Source organism: Sinohyriopsis cumingii, chromosome 14 (assembly GCF_028554795.1).
Source record: "Sinohyriopsis cumingii isolate HCF-2022 chromosome 14, ASM2855479v2, whole genome shotgun sequence".
Taxonomy (NCBI): domain Eukaryota; kingdom Metazoa; phylum Mollusca; class Bivalvia; order Unionida; family Unionidae; genus Sinohyriopsis; species Sinohyriopsis cumingii.
Genome location: NC_142974.1, coordinates 102716176 through 102735254, shown reverse-complemented (window position 1 = coordinate 102735254; position 19079 = coordinate 102716176). Strand labels below are relative to the sequence as shown.

Sequence of the window (19079 nt, the reverse complement as noted above, 5' to 3'; positions counted from 1 at the left end):
AAGAGAAGCTACTGACAAGCTTTCTCAGTACCCACATGAGTCGAACCTGAGCCTAGAACCCACGCAGACAGAGTTAAGATGGCAATGATCCGTAACGATGAACGCTTTAGAACACTCGGACACTCGGGGCCCCTATAACGAATAAAAAACAAAATGAAACAAAAGCGACCAAGAAAGCTTAACATTGTCAAAAAAGAGTGAAAAGCGTGTCGAAATAACCTTATATTGCATTGGAAGAGAGCTGACAATGCAATGTAGGTCAACAAGGTGCTTTTAAGTGATGATGATGATGATGATGATGATGATGATGATGAATAACGATGGTGATTTTTATTGCAATCATGAATATAAAAAAGGGTTTAGAAAAGGATTGATGGCCGCGCTGCATATGATGTTGATTATCATGTACTCTTGATACCAATCATGACGAAGATAATAAATAACATATGTAAATCATTGTGGGGTCAAAATGTTGGAGAAGGATAAAAGTACTGCTATTATGTAAAGTGTGTGTGTGTCTGTGGTTTAAATTTTTAAAGTAGCTTAACACTTTTCAGTCATATCGCTACGATGTCTGCAGTGTGGCAGTTTATAGTGATGTCTAGCACTGGGGCATCATGCAGAAGATACGTGGCATCATGTCCCACCCAGTCACATTATCCTAACACCAGGTCGACCCGTACTAACAATTAATCTCTTAATGGTGAACGCATAGTGAAGCAGATGTTAGTACAATTTTTATAAGTCTTTGGTATGACTCGGCCGGGAATCGAACCCAAGGCCTCCCACATCTGAGGCGGACGCTCTAACCTAATGTAAAATCAGTGCTCTCTGACCTATATCAAAGCCGACATACAGTTTTCTGATGTAATTATATATTCTACATGTCTGAGGTGGTTTCATTGTTTTAAAGATGGTTGATAATAAACGGAAGATTACCCCAGATGCAAGAAGAACTTTATCTTTCAATGGAGAGCGGGAAAGTTGCTGCTGTGAATAAATCAACTGATGAAGAGGGATTTTTTTCTTCAATTATCGTCAGAATCAATTTGTCAGATGTGTTCAATATATTGAACAATCATATGCATCTAAAAAAGGGCTGTACAAGATTTGTCCCACATTTCTTGACGGCTGAGACTAGGGTTGGAATCACACACACAAAAAAAAAACTACCTGCCAGACATGAAAAGCTATCCCAAAACGGATATGACTATATGATACTTCACTGCAGTACTCCAAAGTTCTTTTTTTAGGGATGATTTAATGAAGTTTAATGCTTCTGTACGAGACATCAATTTATTACCGACATAAAATTATTAAAATAAACAAATGCGACCAAGAAAACTAAACATAGTCATAAAAAAATGAAAAGCATTTTGAAATAACATTGAATTGCATTGGAAGAGAGTTGACAGTGGGGTATAACTTATCAACAAGATGCTTTTAAGTAATGATGAGGATGGATGATGATGGTGGCGATGATGGTGGTGGATGATGGGGGTGATTGGTGTTGGATGGTGGTGATGATGATAGTGAGTGGTGATGATGATGGTGGTGGGTGGTGATGATAAGGATGATGGTGGTTGTAGTAGTAATAATAGGGATCATGGTGGGTGGTGATGATGATTGCGTGTAGAGATGAGATGATGGTGGTTGATTGATGACGATTGGTGACGATGGCGGTAGGCGGTGATGATGAGGATGATGTTTTTGATGGTGGTGGCAGCGATGGTAATGATGACGACGATGCTGATGGTGGTGGTAGTGGTGACGACGATTATGGTGCTGCTGCTGATGATGGTGATGCTTGTGGTGGTGGGCGATGATGGTGGTTGGTGATGATGATGATGATGGTGTGTGGTGATGATGGTGGTGATGATGTAACGTCCGGGCTCTCTTAAGGTACTCTGTTTTATATCATGGTCGACGTGGATAAAATTTACTGATATAAATCAATGTCAAATCCCAAAATTAGAAGACAGTTCCGTTGCTTTATCTTCCATTGGTGGGCCGAAAAGAGGCTGCTGTGAAGAGGGCAATCTATAAAGAGGGGAGTTTTTTCTATTATCGTAATGCATAATTCGTCAGCTTTGCTCAGTATACTAACAAATCATACGAAACTAAGAAAAGTTTATTTTAGACGTATCGATCTTAGACTAGGGTTGGACTCGCTAAAAAGCTAACTGCCAATCACGAAAAGGTACCCAGATACGTTTGAATGATATTGTCACAGGCTAAGAAACATGGATTTATTTCTGAACACGAATCGAAAGAAGATAATACAGTTTGGATCGAAGGAATTGAGCAGAGACCACAACTCGCATGATGTAGTCAGAAAGTCAAGAGCGTTTCTTACCCATTGTTTTTCGGCGCAGCAAGATCAGATCGTCCATGTACCTATACCCGAATCTGCTAGTGTCACTGGACATCCAGGTACCTGTGTCTAAATCTGCTAGTGTCACTGGACATCCAGGTACCTGTGTCTAAATCTGCTAGTGTCACTGGGCATCCAGGTACCTGTGTCTAAATCTGCTAGTGTCACTGGACATCCAGGTACCTGTGTCTAAATCTGCTAGTGTCACTGGACATGTGTATGCTTCCAAAGTATTGACAAAAGTTGTGCAACAGTACCGAATCACCTATCCATGCACCGGTACCCAACATGCATCGGTAGCCAACATGCATACACCAGTACCCAGAATGCACTGGTTCCCTACGTATCCATCTGTTTAGCTCCAAGTGAGTTGTGGATGTATCCCATTCTTAAAGATTTGCTGAGGGGCAGATGATTTTGAAAGCCACGCGGTCGGAAGTGTAGTTTTCCAGTGCTTAAACAAAACGCCAAGAAGTGAATACAAAACTGCATATAATAACTGGATATACAGAAAAGTACTTGGAAGGGATGAAGTGAAGTAATGTTCATTAATGATAAAAATATATGTTGTACAGCGCAATAATATTTGGAACTTTTTAAATCCTCCGTCATATAATATTTTTAATTACTGTTAATCTTTCATTTTCAGTTTGATCATTAAAATTATTTTATAACATCTGTATCCTTTTCATTTGTCTTTACTTAACATTCAAAATATAAGTTAAAATATATCATTGATTACTAATTGGTGAAATAAAAAGCTATTTATTTCTAAATCAATTGCAAAATTTAGACAAACCAAAATTGAGAAACCATAACTTAGAATTGAACATAGCATCATCATACCACGTGATATAAGGGAGATTTTTGAAACACTTTCAAAAAGTGAAAAGTATGTGTACCTGTAAAATTTAAGCAATACTTATTTTCTAATAGAAAATCGCATGCAAGTGAGAAACTATCTCTCTGCAAGCTGTTAGTACTTAAAATATATATTAAAAATTACATTATTCACCAAATACTGTGTTTTTAATAATTTAACTGTAACACACACACATTTCACATTAGACCGCGTGTACATTTTTATTTCAAACAAATGTCCAAAATTGTCATCATGAACTAACTCTAATTTCTAAATACCGTGAAATACCATAAACTCCTCGTCACTACTTAGCGGTTGATACCGTGAAGTACGATAAACTTCTCGTCACTACTTAGCGGTAGATACAGTGAAATACCATAAACTCCTAGTCACTACTTAGCGGTAGATACCGTGAAATACCATAAACTCCTCATCACTACTTATGGTACCCCACCCCATTATCCTCAGCGGCACAAGCAACCATTTTCACACAATACGACAGGATTTCTTAAAATTACAAACGTGTATTGACACTTTTGAATTGGCTTTTGCCTGATATCGACGATCGAAAGCGATGCAATTTATTTTTTACCGTATCTTGTATGTACCAGAGACAATGGAAGAATATTCTAGCCAAAAAATCTACTTAACTGTTATTGGAGAATAAAATAAAATCAAAATAAAATACAATACAGGCATGCAAAATGAAGAAATTAGCTGAAATGATCGACAAGATTATAGAGACCACCGATATAACTGGGTGGGTGAACACAACAAAATTATAGAGACCACCTATATAACTGGGTGGGTGAACACAACAAAATTATAGAGACCACCTATATAACTGGGTGGGTGAACACAACAAAATTATAGAGACCACCTATATAACTGGGTGGGTGAGCACAACAAAATTATAGAGACCACCGATATAACTGGGTGGGTGAACACAACACAATTAGAGAGACCACCGATATAACTGGGTGGGTGAACACAACAAGATTATAGAGACCACCGATATAACTGGGTGGGTGAACACAACAAGATTACAGAGACCACCGATATAACGGGGTGGGTGAACACAACAAGATTATAGAGACCACCGATATAACTGGGTGGGTGAACACAACACAATTATAGAGACCACCGATATAACTGGGTGGGTGAACACAACAAGATTATAGAGACCACCGATATAGCTGGGTGGGTGAACACAACAAAATTATACAGACCACCGATATAGCTGGGTGGGTGAACACAACAAAATTATAGAGACCACCGATATAACTGGGTGGGTGAACACAACAAGATTATAGAGACCACCGATATAACTGGGTGGGTGAACACAACAAGATTACAGAGACCACCGATATAACGGGGTGGGTGAACACAACAAGATTATAGAGACCACCGATATAACTGGGTGGGTGAACACAACACAATTATAGAGACCACCGATATAACTGGGTGGGTGAACACAACAAGATTATAGAGACCACCGATATAGCTGGGTGGGTGAACACAACAAAATTATAGAGACCACCGATATAGCTGGGTGGGTGAACACAACAAAATTATAGAGACCACCGATATAGCTGGGTGGGTGAACACAACAAAATTATAGAGACCACCGATATAGCTGGGTGGGTGAACACAACAAAATTATAGAGACCACCGATATAGCTGGGTGGGTGAACACAACAAAATTATAGAGACCACCGATATAGCTGGGTGGGTGAACACAACAAAATTATAGAGACCACCGATATAACTGGGTAGGTGAACACAACAAAATTATAGAGACCACCTACATAACTGGGTGGGTGAACACAACAAAATTATAGAGACCACCTACATAACTGGGTGGGTGAACACAACAAAATTATAGAGACCACCTACATAACTGGGTGGGTGAACACAACAAAATTATAGAGACCACCTACATAACTGGGTGGGTGAACACAACAAAATAAGCCAGATGGATAGTGAATGAGCGAGTGTAAGCAGGACGAAATCCACGATGAACTAACTACCATCAAAGGATCTTATGGTTATGTCTTTCTTTCCGACTCGTAATGGCAAGCTATTCTCAGCATTTTAATATCGTTACGTCTGGAGTCCATGAACTGTATACATGTAGTCTTTGAGTGTATGAACTGTATACAAGTAACCTTTGAGTGCACGTACTGTCTACAAGTACCCTTTGAGTGCATGTACTGTCTACAAGTACCCTTTGAGCACATGTACTGTCTACAAGTACCCTTTGAGTGCATGAACTGTCTACAAATACCGTTTGATTGTATGTACTGTGTACAAGAACAATTTGAGTGTATGTACTTTATACAAGTGCCCTATGAGTATGTACTTTATAAAGTTATACACGTTTTGCTTATATATATGGTTTTATCGACGTAACATCAAATCAAAATTGAATAATTAAATACTAATATTGAAATGGAAAATGTTTCAAAAATAAATGAACGAACATCATTAATTGAATGGAGTTTTTTTTGTATAAAAAAGTCGTTAAATTGCGTTTATTGTCTCGTTTGTGAAATATTACGAATTATTCCTTGTAGAGTTTTATTACAAATGTGTTTAAATAAATTCTAACTATTATTATCATTATTATTATTATTATTATTGATATCGTGTGCATTGCGTGCTCAGCCATTTAACAAGATCATCATCAGCAATTTACAGGACCTGCAGTCCACCGGGGAACATCGGTGTGTGACATGGTCTGAATAGCTCCACGGCAACTGGAAGAGTTAGTAGCCTGGTCCCATCGGACAAGGCTGATTGCACAACGACCCTGTCCTGTCCGAAAGCGGTTCATTGTGGTGGTCAGATGACGATGAAGGTTGGAGCCAGGAGGGCAGACAGGTGGCTAAGTTACGAGGGAGCGGTTTACAACATCTGAAGACCACTACACTCCGTGCCAAAATAGCCGTCATATCCTACGCAATGGACCTAACCAGATTGAACGTCTCGAAGTAAAGTGGACTAACACTTGATTGTTTGTCTAAATTTTAAAAAGATTTCGTCTTTTTCCTTACAAAAGTCGTTTTCATTAAAGCGCAGGGAAAACGATGACTAGTTTTAAATTCCCATACTTGTCGCAAATAAGATTTTGATCGAATGCTTTCGTGGTAATTTTGTTTTTGTCTATAATATAATCCCGTTGCTTTGTTTACGGCATAAATATTGGCTATATCCAAAGATCCTCTAACCAGTTAAAATGCTAGACAGGACTACATATTTGTGATACGGATTTTATTATGTTTAATCAACTGACAATTTTCTTTCCTTAATTTTTGTTTCTCCTTCGTTTTATCAGATGCTAGATACGGTGTTTAGCCAAAGTGCACATGTTACGTAGCTGTGCAATAATTCTAGCAAGGGCGTGACGCGATGTGGGGTCCACAGTGTTCCTTGTAAATAAAACTTACAATTAAATTAACTATAAATTAAATCAACTACGTAACCCGTACAACGATTCGTTTTAACTGTTTGGGTGGTTGCTGTATTATCGCACCTAATAATATGTGTTGGGTATTTCACAGACAATTTTGTAAAAATATTAATTTATTAAATACTAATTGAAATCGCCCACTTTCGTTTTTTTTTCTTCTGTTTTAGTTTTAGTGGATAAACGTTACTTCGTTTTGAATATCTAGTTGGCAATATAAATTTTCATGACAAGCGTCGTTTCTTCGTGCTTAGTCACCATGGATGTGTTTAATGGATGTGTGTTTCTATGGTTGCAGCTTCTTGTGCAGGTGGACAGTCTGAGATTTTGTGGACGATTGTTTTGTTATAGGGTTTAACGCCATTTTTCAGAACAAGGTAGGCAAATCGGACACAGAACACAATTTTGCTATATATTCTCTACATTTGTTTCTCAGTTATGACCTTTCCACTGTGTGACAATCAATGCAAATCATATGTTAATCTAAAATACCTTCAAAGATGAATTCACGGTGAAGTTCTTATCAAAGGTTGACCTGCTCTTTTTTGAGATGCTGGACTGTCAACATAGCAGCATGCAAACAGAACACAGATTTCACTTCCAGATGATCATCAAGGCCTTATTACTCACTGTGCACTGTCGCCGAGACACACACAGACAACAACACCCTGAGCTCATTATCATGAATAAACAGTTACCTTTAAATCCCTACCAAAAATGCATAAATAAAACTCTTCTATCACCACCAAAATGAGAGGAAAACTGTTCTAAAAATAGACTAGAACTACATTCGTGGGTACTGAACTGGAAGTAATAATTGTGACCTGATTCCATACATGGTGGCCAGTATAAATTGTGTAGGAAGAACCAAAGAAGTCCCCGGAAAGAACCACGACCCACGAGAAGCTACCGGGACACTTTCTCACATACCCACATTTGCCGAGACAGATTCTAGAAATAACGCCGACAGGTAAGCTGGCAGTGATCGGCAAAGGTTATCGCTTTAGGACACACGATACTAATTTTACGGAAGAACTGAACCAGTCTAGAAATGGGTGAACAAATAATAGAGTATTTACGGTGTTGGTGGTCCATTAATGGGTAATAATGAAAATTAAAATTTTAGTAAAAATATCTTTTGAGAGCTTATCCTATCTGTAATTTAAAACAAAATATGGACAAAATTCTATTGATGCAATTTTAGTATTTTTACAGGCTTGACTCAGGAGTACTCAGTAATGAAAATAGCACCTGATTCATTTGGTGCAGAATCAATAACATGTGTTTCATGCACATGTAGATAAACAAAATGCCGCGGCTCATATGGTGTTCTCCACACATAAGTTTGCACCAAGGTTAGTTGTGCATTGTGAACTATAGGTCTCATCATCAGGACCCAGAAATTGTAAGTTATTGAATTTTGAATATGATAGTGTTTCCATATGTTTACCATTGGAGTTGAGTTAGTACCATTCGTCATATATGCGACCTATACCATAATATGAGCTTGTTGTTTACATGGTTACCATGTGCATCCAGAGTATCATTTTGGTGGGTTTTGCACATGACAATCATAACTGAGTCTTTTTTAATGGTTTGGATGTGATTATGGAGAAACAATCTATATAAAAGACAGATGGGAATGGTTTTATACACTGGACAGTGGCAGTAGATAGCTCAGGCCATGGGGAAAAGAGCATAGTATGGCCTGATGGCAGAATTTCATATGATGGTGGTCACAGATTGGCCTATATGGTTAAATACCATTTAACACATGCAACAATTCCACAAAAGGGGATGGGGAGAGATTATAAATGTAAGTCACCTATGTCGCAATCACTTATGTATCAAGACTGATCATTAAACTTTAGAGACGCATTCAGTAGATCAAAGTAGAGAACATTGTAAAACTCAAGGACTGTGCACAAAACTGCACATGCTGCATTGCCTCAACCTGTAAATTGCATTATTATATGCTCATTTTTTCCCCCGTTAACTTTACATTGTCAGAATCGTTCAATATTACCTGATACTGAACTCGCGCGACAATACACATAACATTCACGTGCATAAAGGAACTACGTTCTATTGTAAACAAACAATTGACGCAGATGCCAGCACTATTGATCTTGTACACAAATCATGTACATTCGCGTAAATCATGTACACTCTTTACGTTGTGGTTGTTTAAATTTGTTTCTGAATGAACTAAAACATGTTTCGTGGACTGCCACTGCTTTGGCACATTCTGAGTTGATACAATGTTACGGATTTAGGCATGCTACATTATATAACAGATGCACGATAATGTCCTTACAAATAACATACAAGTGACAAGTCACATATTCTCTTTAGCTGGTGATAAGAATGACAAAATAAAATATACTTAGTTTTACATACTGAATTTCCTCAAAATGTATTTTCTTAATTCTGCAAATCCGAATTTCATGAACCATGTCAGGTTTTCAATCTGGATTCCACATTTCGAAATTGTGCTGTAATTTCAATGGTAAGTGCAACTGCATCCTTCTTACTGCCCTCAAAATGAAATAAGCATTAAATTCCATAGCGTCTTTTTGATAATTGCAATTGAAAGACTTCATGTTTTCCCACATTATGATATCAAACATTCAATGACAGAAACAAACATTTGCAGATGTCAACACTCTTCTCCCTAGCTTATTCAGTCTCATGTATTTCATGTGGAATCGTCACATACAAATCCAGTCAATAATCACGAAATTTCCTAGAATCGAGGAAAATACCAAAATCTATTCATTCCAGATCAAATGGAAGAGTTGTTGCAATGCACATTCATTCACAATATGACTACAAATTTCAATTTTAACTAGATACGCCATTTTCTTTCGAAAGTAATGTCAAGCACGCGTCTAAGTTCAAATTTATCTGGGCGGAGTTATGTGCGCAGTAATAATGTTGATTTGTGTAATGATGAATATGCGCTTGTGTATTTAGTTTGGAATGCGGCATACATTCATTTACGTTGTTTCTTGTAGTGTATTGTGTTAATATAAGTAAACCTTAGGTAGAATATAAAAAAATGAGCATATAATAAAATGGTTACTGTATTTGTATGGGAAAATATGAACTCTTTGTCGGAAGGATATACTGCACTTCCAAGGTCGTGCAGTATTCCATCCCAAAACTCGTTCATATCTTTCCATACAAATGCAGTAACCTATAATTGTTATATGTCGAGTCACACTGAGTATCAATTATATCTGTCTTATTTCCTATCATAGAATTAACTCCTTGACACCTTTTCTATGTTCAGCATGCTTCTCATATTGTTACATTCAATTTTTTGGCAAACAGTAATGGAACGTTTCTGCATCACTTTTGTTGAGGGAGCTTCGATGGACATTTTCACTTAAAAAAATAGTTTTCAACCCTTCATTCCCAATAAAAGTCTGCAAAAGTCCTATATGTATTGCATTATTTACACAATCAGTTACCTAAAATCTCTTTGGCATCTCTTCATACAGTTGAAACATTCTTGATGTATAACTGCATGGTGAACATATTGCTCTCTCCCACCACATCAGACCTATTTTCTCTTCATGTACCAAGTCCCATGATAGAAAACCTTTATAGTCAGGGTGTTGGAACTGGTGCTCTCGTAACACGTTATACCACATCTCAGCATTTTTTCCTGTGTGCACTAAGCGATATGCGTTTTTTTCACCATATATATTGTTGTGAATAGATGAAAACAAGCTTCATGTCAGAAATATGGATCATATTTGAAAAACGCCATTTATAAAGCCAACATTGCTCTGCACTTACTATCAAGTAATAGTAAGGAATTATTTAGCTATAAATTAGAGCTTGCTACTTGGTTTGCAAATCAAGGTATATTCCCTCCCCATTGACTGTAATTGAGTGATTTAAATATTTGCTTCCTTTTTCAGTAATTCATGCATTTTATTCAGCTTTAGATTAAAAAGTAATTAATTTAACACCGCTTATAGTGGAAAGTAGCCACAGTTATGATTTTGAGACTTTCTTAACTTTTTATAAGTTTTGGGTAAATGTAGGGTATATATTTATGTATTAGACAACTTTAATATGCAATTAAATTCTATTACTTAAATTTAACAAGCAGTTTATGCAGCGATAAGTTTAATCAGTGTCTGAATATTGCATAGAAACATGGACTTATCTTGGCATCGCAAAGTTTTCCACATTTCTCCACCTCCAGCTTATTCCTTAGCTTGATCCGCAACAGTTTGAACATGGGCTTTTTGTCTACAACATCAATGTCAGCATTATAGGAACTTTGGATAGCTTTTCAAATTTGTCTCTGGTTGTCCTTGTGTAAGAGACCTCAAGTGGCTGTGTCTTTTGGGTTGATGCACAGTTTGCCCCTTGTTGTGTGGGAACATTACCAGGCTTGAAGAAATTATTCTTTGCTTCCTTACCCTTCCCCATAGTTGTGTACTAAAACGTAGCATTGTTATTTAATTCTTCAGTATAATAAAGAATATGTAACTGTTCTTTGTATTTTATACCTTTTTATTAAGATTTGGGGGTGATGAATCAAATGTTAGTTTAAATAAGTTTGGAATGTCAGCATCTCGTGATGCTTCATTGGTGTGTATTTTAGTCCCAAAAGGGCAATGGCCTCATCATTTTGACCCGTCATTTGGCGCACTTATGTTTTGTTTGATATGAATAGGGATGTACTGCATCTTATTTCTGTGAAAGTCAGCAAGACCAGAAATGCAATTTTGAAATTTAAAACGTTTAAAATTTCTCTTATAGCCAGTGAGAGATGAAAATACAATGCGTCATGTAATTTGATAACCTGTGATGTCATACTTGATGTCATAATTCTTGTTTCTTTTGTGTAGCATGCATGCCATAGAAAGACAACATGAAGATACAAATGCAGAAAACAATTTTAATAAGAAAAAGCCACTAATAAGTACAATACAACACAGCAACATGTAATGCAGGTGCCATTTAGCTATAGACATTTGTATCACAAAATGCTATTCCACTATTATCCATGCACAAGCATGGCCAATTCTTTCTTACAATTATGCTCCAATATCAACGAGTAAAATACCACTTTCTAAAAAATTTAAATCTGGTTATATGACTTGCGGTACTAATTATACAGAAGAACTGAACCGGTTTAGGAATGTGTGAACAAATCAGTATTTACGGGTTTGGTTGTCCATAATTGGTTAATAATGAAAATTAATTTTAGTAAAAATATCTTTCGAGAGCTTATCCCATATGTAATTTTAAAAAATATAGACAAAATACTGATGCAATTTTAATATTTTTACAGGCTTGACTCAGAAATACTCAATAATGAAAATAACACCCGATTCACTTGGTGCAGAATCAACGACATGTGTTTCATGCACATGTAGATAAACAAAATGCCGCGGCTCATATGGTGTTCTCCACACATAAGCTTGCACCAAGGTTAGTCGTTCATGGTGAATTATAGGTCTCATCATGAGGACCCAGAAATTTTAAGTTATTGAATTTTGAATATGAAGGTGTTTTCATATGTTTGCCATTGGAGTTGAGTTAGTACCGCGAGTCCTTCAAGGCAAAACACATTTTCCCCACTCGAGGCCCGTGCCAGCTTTTAGTTGTATATGCACAAGTCAGGACAAGGAATATAGCAGAAGAATTGTATAGTAAATCGTATAAAATAATAGACTTTTGCGAATAATTCATTGTAATGACACTTTTCAAAGGTACACATCGTGTTATAAGCTTCCAATACATTTGGCTTTCAGAATTTTAAAGGTAACTATGTCATATTTAGTTAATGTACACTGCACGTTCTGTCCATTCCTTCGGGCTAGTGTTAGTCGTGTAATAGGCGTAATCTGTGTCAAGTATACCTGTGATAACTGCCGTCAATTGCTTTATTCAGCAGTCCGAGTTTCTCATTTCATGTATTCCAGACAGTTTATTATAAGCAGTCGACAGTGGATAATGTTAAAGAATAGTTATGTGGTAAAAGTGAACGTTTAGAAATATGCACATTTATACACATTTATCTGTTTTATTTATAGATAGTTGTGTTGTGCAGTTTTCTAACCAAACAAGTACCGTCACATCTTGTAAACCGAATACGGCTGAAAATGTTTTATTTAATTTAATATGAATTGCATGTTTTATGATAATTTAAGTCACTTAATTTTCATCTTGTCATGCAAAACAAAATGCAGGTGGTAAAACCGTCTCAGGAGTATGCCAGTTTCAAGACAAGTACACGTGTGCTAATATGTAGTCCAGGTCTATTTTTAGAGTTTACCTTTCTCCTTTTGGTAGTTTTACAAGAGTCACATTTAGGCATTCTTGGTGTTCAATTTTGTATTCTTTACAATTTGAGCGTTATAGTGTGTATTGGCGAGGATTCACAGTGAGCAATGACAGATTGATCCGGTAGTAAAATCTGACCGAGTATACTGCAGGGGAAAAATACCCATCGGACAACCTACGACAAGAAACTTCGCAAAGAAGACAACATTTATTGCCGACTTCGTTACTACAGGTATATTTATCAGCACGAGATATATTTTGTATGGATATGTATTAAAGCAATAACTAAAATTAGAACTATACAATGGGTACGTTATCCATACGATAACTATACAATGTGTACGTTATCTATACATCTTTCTATCACAAGGAAAGTAGGAAATTGCTTTGAAAATGATACATTTAGTACGCGACTAACAAATTAATACATATGGAAATTATAGATGCCACCATTAGATATAATCTTGGTTTTCTGTTTTATTTTTTATTTATTTTATTGCACAATTCTTTATTTTAGACAATTCGGAGCGTCGTTTTCCATACGATGTAGGATCAATGAATATACCAACTGGGTGAATCGTGAATAAGTATCAGATGAAGAAGGACCCCACAAAATTGAACCATGTAAATATTTATTTTGAATATTTTTTTCCCTACTCTTATGCCATGTACAATTTGCAACATTGTGTTGGTGGTGTGCTAATGGTAGGTATTGCCGTTGTTTTTGTGTTAAGGATCTTTTATGCACAAGAAGTTAAGCGACAGGTGCAATACATTTATTGTCGCATGAAGTTTTAAAATGCCTACAATACATTTATTGTCGCATTAAGTTTTAAAATGCCTGAACATACAGTAATTCGATTTTTACACCATATTTCTTTACCGATTCGAGCTTAGTCTTTCATATTACTTTTGATATAAGAATGTTGTTATTTGCGTTTGTTTAAATTTCAATATATGGTTACATTTTATGTCTCTGGATAGAAATCAAAGCTGTATACTTTGCTGCTGATGCTTTAATAACTACACCTGTCCACATTAAGAAAATGAAAATGTATTGTATGCAATGTACAATTAAAGTACAGTCCCGGTCTTCTGTTATAAGATATTATTATTATTAATTTTATTACTTTATTATTTTTTTATTAAACTGCGCAGAAGGCTACAAGAGTGCAAACTTTGTGCGAGGACAAATCTAAGTTCAGGAAAATGGAACTTTGAATAGTAACTCTGATGGACAAGATTTGGAGCGTATCACGCAGTTCTCGAAGAGTTTGGCAAGCATGTGACCCAAGTCTGGTTTCAAAATTTACAAGCGTGTGCGAACAGCAGCGACTGGGTTCCTGTCAAGAATCCATGACATTCCCTAAAATGCCAAGCGAGTCGTACCTCATCTGTAAAATAGGGAAAGTGATATAAAAGTCAATGTTTAAGAAAGTTTTGATTTGTTTAAAAGTTTAAATTGAAAAAATGGAAATTTACATTCTTTGGGCTAGAATTCTGTTTTGTCTCTGCTTCGTCCGTTCGATAATTCTAAAATAAATTAAAAGCACTAAGTTTGGCGTTCATTATTTCAGTCACTACTGTACCTCAACCATGTTGGATGTTCTTTCACAATTTATTAAACCAACAAGCTAACTTAATCCATGAATATGTCGGTCTATCCGTATCTTAGGTTCACACCTTTCCGTTATTTAAGCAATCCAAAAGAACATGCATTTATATATGCATGCATCTTTAAATACATCTTTGGCCATTTGTTTTAAAATTCCTTTATCGATTTCTTTATGGCCATGGTCAACGGGGATATGCACAAGTTAGGACAGCACAATCACATTCTGTAACAGACCACACCAACCACCTCACCAATCCTCTTAATATGAAAAGAGTTTATGTTCTGCTTTGATTTCTTTTGCAAAACTAGATCGATTGATTTATCTACATAGTTGTACATATATTGATGAATTTAAGTACATGTCCGCCTGTCTGGATCTGTCGATATAATTCAGAGCCTGTCACTGTCTGCCTATACGTCTGCATATATACACGTTTGTATGCTATTAGCCATCATTACATAATAGGTACATCTTCAATTAACATTCGAGCTGTATTAATAAGCATGTTCTTGGATAACTTCATTCAATGTTCCTCGAAAGTTTTAATCCCAAATTGTACTATCTTTAGTTTTGGGTAATTCTTAGAATATCGTAGGTCAGCACGTTCGAGTTTTACAATGCGAAATCATGAATATTTCGCTTTAATTCACTCGTAATCAATTATATTTGCATGAGGGTATAACTTGTATAAACATGTCGACGCTAGAACGTTAGCCGTCTGAATGTTTAATTTGTTTAATATTCATAGCATGTATACACATGGATAGGTATATATTGATCTTGATGGGAAGGTTGCTATTCTTCATAGACTAGATATTATTCTTAAACGGTTATTTAGCTTTTGTTACTTGTCAGAATGTTACTATTTGATCGAGGTGTGCATATTAATCATCGATAAGTTGTTATTGATAAGATTCATATAGTAATATGAATACATTGGATACAGACTAAGGGATGTTACATATATGTCCCAAATAGAATATTAACACTAGTTACATTGTGTATGTACGAAAATACCACAATGTCGAATTCACTCGTTTCTCAATAAACGAGCACTTGCTCTATGGCGATCGAACCTACAAGCTTTTGCCATGAACAATAACAGTACCGAGAGATTAAAGACTATGGAACATTCGAGCGTCCACATGGTACACACCCACACGCACTCCCCCCGCCGCCCACGCAGAGTTATACATAGGTTTGGGAGATAGGTTTTGTATTTTGTATTTATCCAGGTTACAGGTCCCAATTTGTTGAGCTATAATATTATCAGAATTATACTGAACATCCTTCTGAAAAGTTACATAACTCTTGCTAAGATGCATGTAAAATAGGTTTTGTACAATATTTAGGCAAATTACAATTTGAGTTCGAAATCGCAGGTTATGCTAATTGTTGTTGTTGTTGTGGGATTTAACGCCATTTTTCAGCACATGATAGGCTATGTATGGCGGCCAGTATTAATGGTGGAGAAGAACCCGGTAAAACCCCGGGAAGAACCACCGACCCATGAGAACCTACTGGCAAGCTTTCTCACATACCCACATTGGCCGAATCCTAGACTCGAACCCACGCAGACAGGTGAGATGGCAGTGATCTGTAATGGAGAGCGCTTTAGACCACTCGGCCACTCGGGGCCCCGCTAATTGTTAATGGGAACTGGAATTTAGAGACTACTGTGTAATGTTAAGGAAAGGTTATATCAAATTTTAGATCTGGCATATAACAAAACAATTTTGGTATCATAGCTATATTGGGGGATATTGCACAAGTTTATTTGATTTTCGAATTATTGCTAGTCGATCAATTTTGAATGGTAGTTTTCATTTAGCTTTTTGAACTGATCACGTTGTCACAAATTTTGTACTGTGTTGAAATGCACCGTTGGTTTCATAACAAAATCATAATAACGCCTAATTGTAATGTTTGCCCAACGGTAGAAACTGAATAAGTAGCAAGTACGGTCGTGACGTAAGCAGAATTAGTTTCAATGGCAATGGAAATTCTTACCACATCGTGTCATGTTGTGCCATACCATAAAATATTACTACAATACAATTAATAGTGTTTATTATTCATGAGTTGTGATTCTCTTGAATATTACGTTAGTGACATTGAACATATGAACAGCTAATATATCCATGTACCGTTTTATACAAATCCGTAATAGATGAAAAGTGAGATTACATTTGTTTCTCTATCGCTTTGTAAATGAATGGAAACATCTTAAAAAGGTTCATTCGCTTGTTTCACTTCACAGTGAATCAACTGTTATTCTTGCATATTGTTAATGTTTCCCCTAGTTTTCATAGATGTACTGCAGTTACCTCAATCCATCCTGGATCTGCAGTGTTTTGAAATAGAAAACTTAAGTTAGTCAGGCAGGATTTATTTTTTGTCTAATTTAATTCAGATTTTTTAATCTATCTTTAATAAATAACGACCGACTTTTTAATGTACTGTTCAAGATATCCCAGATTCATAACACGTCATATTTTACTACATGTTTATTGGAGTCTGATTTGCCTAACGTTAAGCACATACAAATACCAAATACGACAAGAAATACATCTTTCCTACAAATTGAAAATGCCAAGGTATATTATAAAATAGCAGGAATACATCTATTGCCCGATTTAATTATAAACTTGTTAAGTTCTTGATCGCATGATGTTAGTTCTGTCTTTGACATCTTCCTCCGTTTCAAGCTTTAAAGAGTCTTCGAACTTAAGGACGTTAATGAAAAAAGAAAAAGTGGTAGGGGAGGTGTGAGTGTGCAGCTTTGGGGGAGAAATCTTCCAACAATTTAATTCTATTTGTATTAACATTTTGTTACGGTAGGTTCTTGATGTTGCAGGTTTTTGTGCGTTTACGTTTCTGCGGGGCTATTTTCGAAAATGGGGGGGGGGGGGTACTGAGGTAATTTTTCTCTATTCGGAGTATAATTCGGCCCCTGAAGCCTATCTTAAATTTTTGGCCTGAATTGATTGTGTCAACAATGTTGGACAAGAGAATCGTGAGCTTGAATAAGAAAAATGTAAAACGTTTCAGGAAGCAAAATAGAAACAGTAAAAGGGGGGGGGGGTCAATCCTCGCTCGATAGAAATGCCTTTCCGACAGGGTGCATGCCATGCTGTCTTATGGTATTCAAATGCACTCAAACGTTAACGATAGACAATGCCACGATTACCTATTACGTTTTTGTGCCAAAAGAGGCAATGTATTAGATAACGGTTCTGAGTTTATTTTAAGAATAGTTACTCAATATTAAACTGAAGTAAAACTCAGCCTTTCAGCAACAAATGTCCATTTTAACTTGGACCCGATATTGAATCGGTAATGATACCTAATAAAAAAAGACCTGCGATTCAAGAGAATCGCCGTTTACGATGACCGCGAGTTAAGAGAACCGTTGTTTAGGAGGACCTTTAAAGTTCTCTCTGTATATCAATACGCATAGGAAATTTAGGGACTACAATATCAAACAATGCACACACCCCCCAGTAGATAATTAGTGTACGATAAATCATTGGATTTTGAAGCAACATAATTGTACAGGAAAAACAATACCTCCGTTTCTTTCATTTTTGTGCCCATGAAGTCGCATTATCAGTTCGGGTGAAGTTGCAAGCATATAATGTACAATTTCTTGTCGAAATAATGGGAAAAGACCTTCAACATGAAGATAGGCAGTTACGTCACCTCCACGAGTTAGCAGCCGGGCTCACTCAACTAATACTTCAGAATTTAGTCAATTCACGTAGGCAAATTTATAAACCGACATTCGTTGGAAATGGGTACGTCGTCGAGTCCAAAATAAATGTCTTATAATATAAACTGGCCACAACGAAACTTCACCAACAGCATCTTGAATATCAGTCCAAACAAAAATATATTTTGTATTTGTCAGCCATTACCTTACTTGCAGGTGCTTATAAACCCAACTATTACCTTTTACCAAGTGGGGAAGTCGTGCAGGAACACACGTCAGGCTTTGCACGAAGTAATGAGTTCAATTTTATAAGACGATATAACATGCTTTTTACGTGGTCGGTATGCATGGGATTTAAAAAAAAAGTAAAACAAAATTTTAAAACATTCTTGTTCATCCACTATGCTTAAATCCGTTTGTAATCATGAAAACCGAAGAATATTTTTTTATTTGATACTATGAATCTTGCATATCCCAAGCCCAGTATATATGTACTTTAGCGTAAAATAAAGTATGTAGTAATATAAATGAACTTATTATAAATGTATGAGGCTTATTTATTTAATATTTATCAAAGATTTAGGAAAATAAATTCACTTCTATTTGGACGGCTTAAACCACACTACTATTAATCATGTAGTTTATTCAATATGTTAAAAATCCAAATCACACGCACACACGCACATACACATTCCATAAATAGGTCGAAGATAAATAAAACCACTGTGACC

The 19079-nt window shown here is 36.2% G+C and overlaps 2 long non-coding RNA genes across 2 annotated transcripts; one reads left to right on the top strand and one right to left on the bottom strand.

Annotated features, from left to right (window-relative positions):
• The first annotated feature begins 12989 nt into the window (after nt 1-12989).
• LOC149784514 (uncharacterized) lies at nt 12990-14576 on the top strand. Its single transcript, XR_016413883.1, has 3 exons — nt 12990-13252; nt 13538-13644; nt 14179-14576. It is a non-coding gene; the product is annotated as an uncharacterized LOC149784514 (long non-coding RNA).
• LOC149784513 (uncharacterized) lies at nt 13782-18558 on the bottom strand. The gene is made up of 2 exons (XR_016413884.1): nt 18207-18558; nt 13782-14414 (listed from the first exon to the last, which is right to left on the bottom strand). It is a non-coding gene; the product is annotated as an uncharacterized LOC149784513 (long non-coding RNA).
• Nucleotides 18559-19079: the final 521 nt, after the last annotated feature.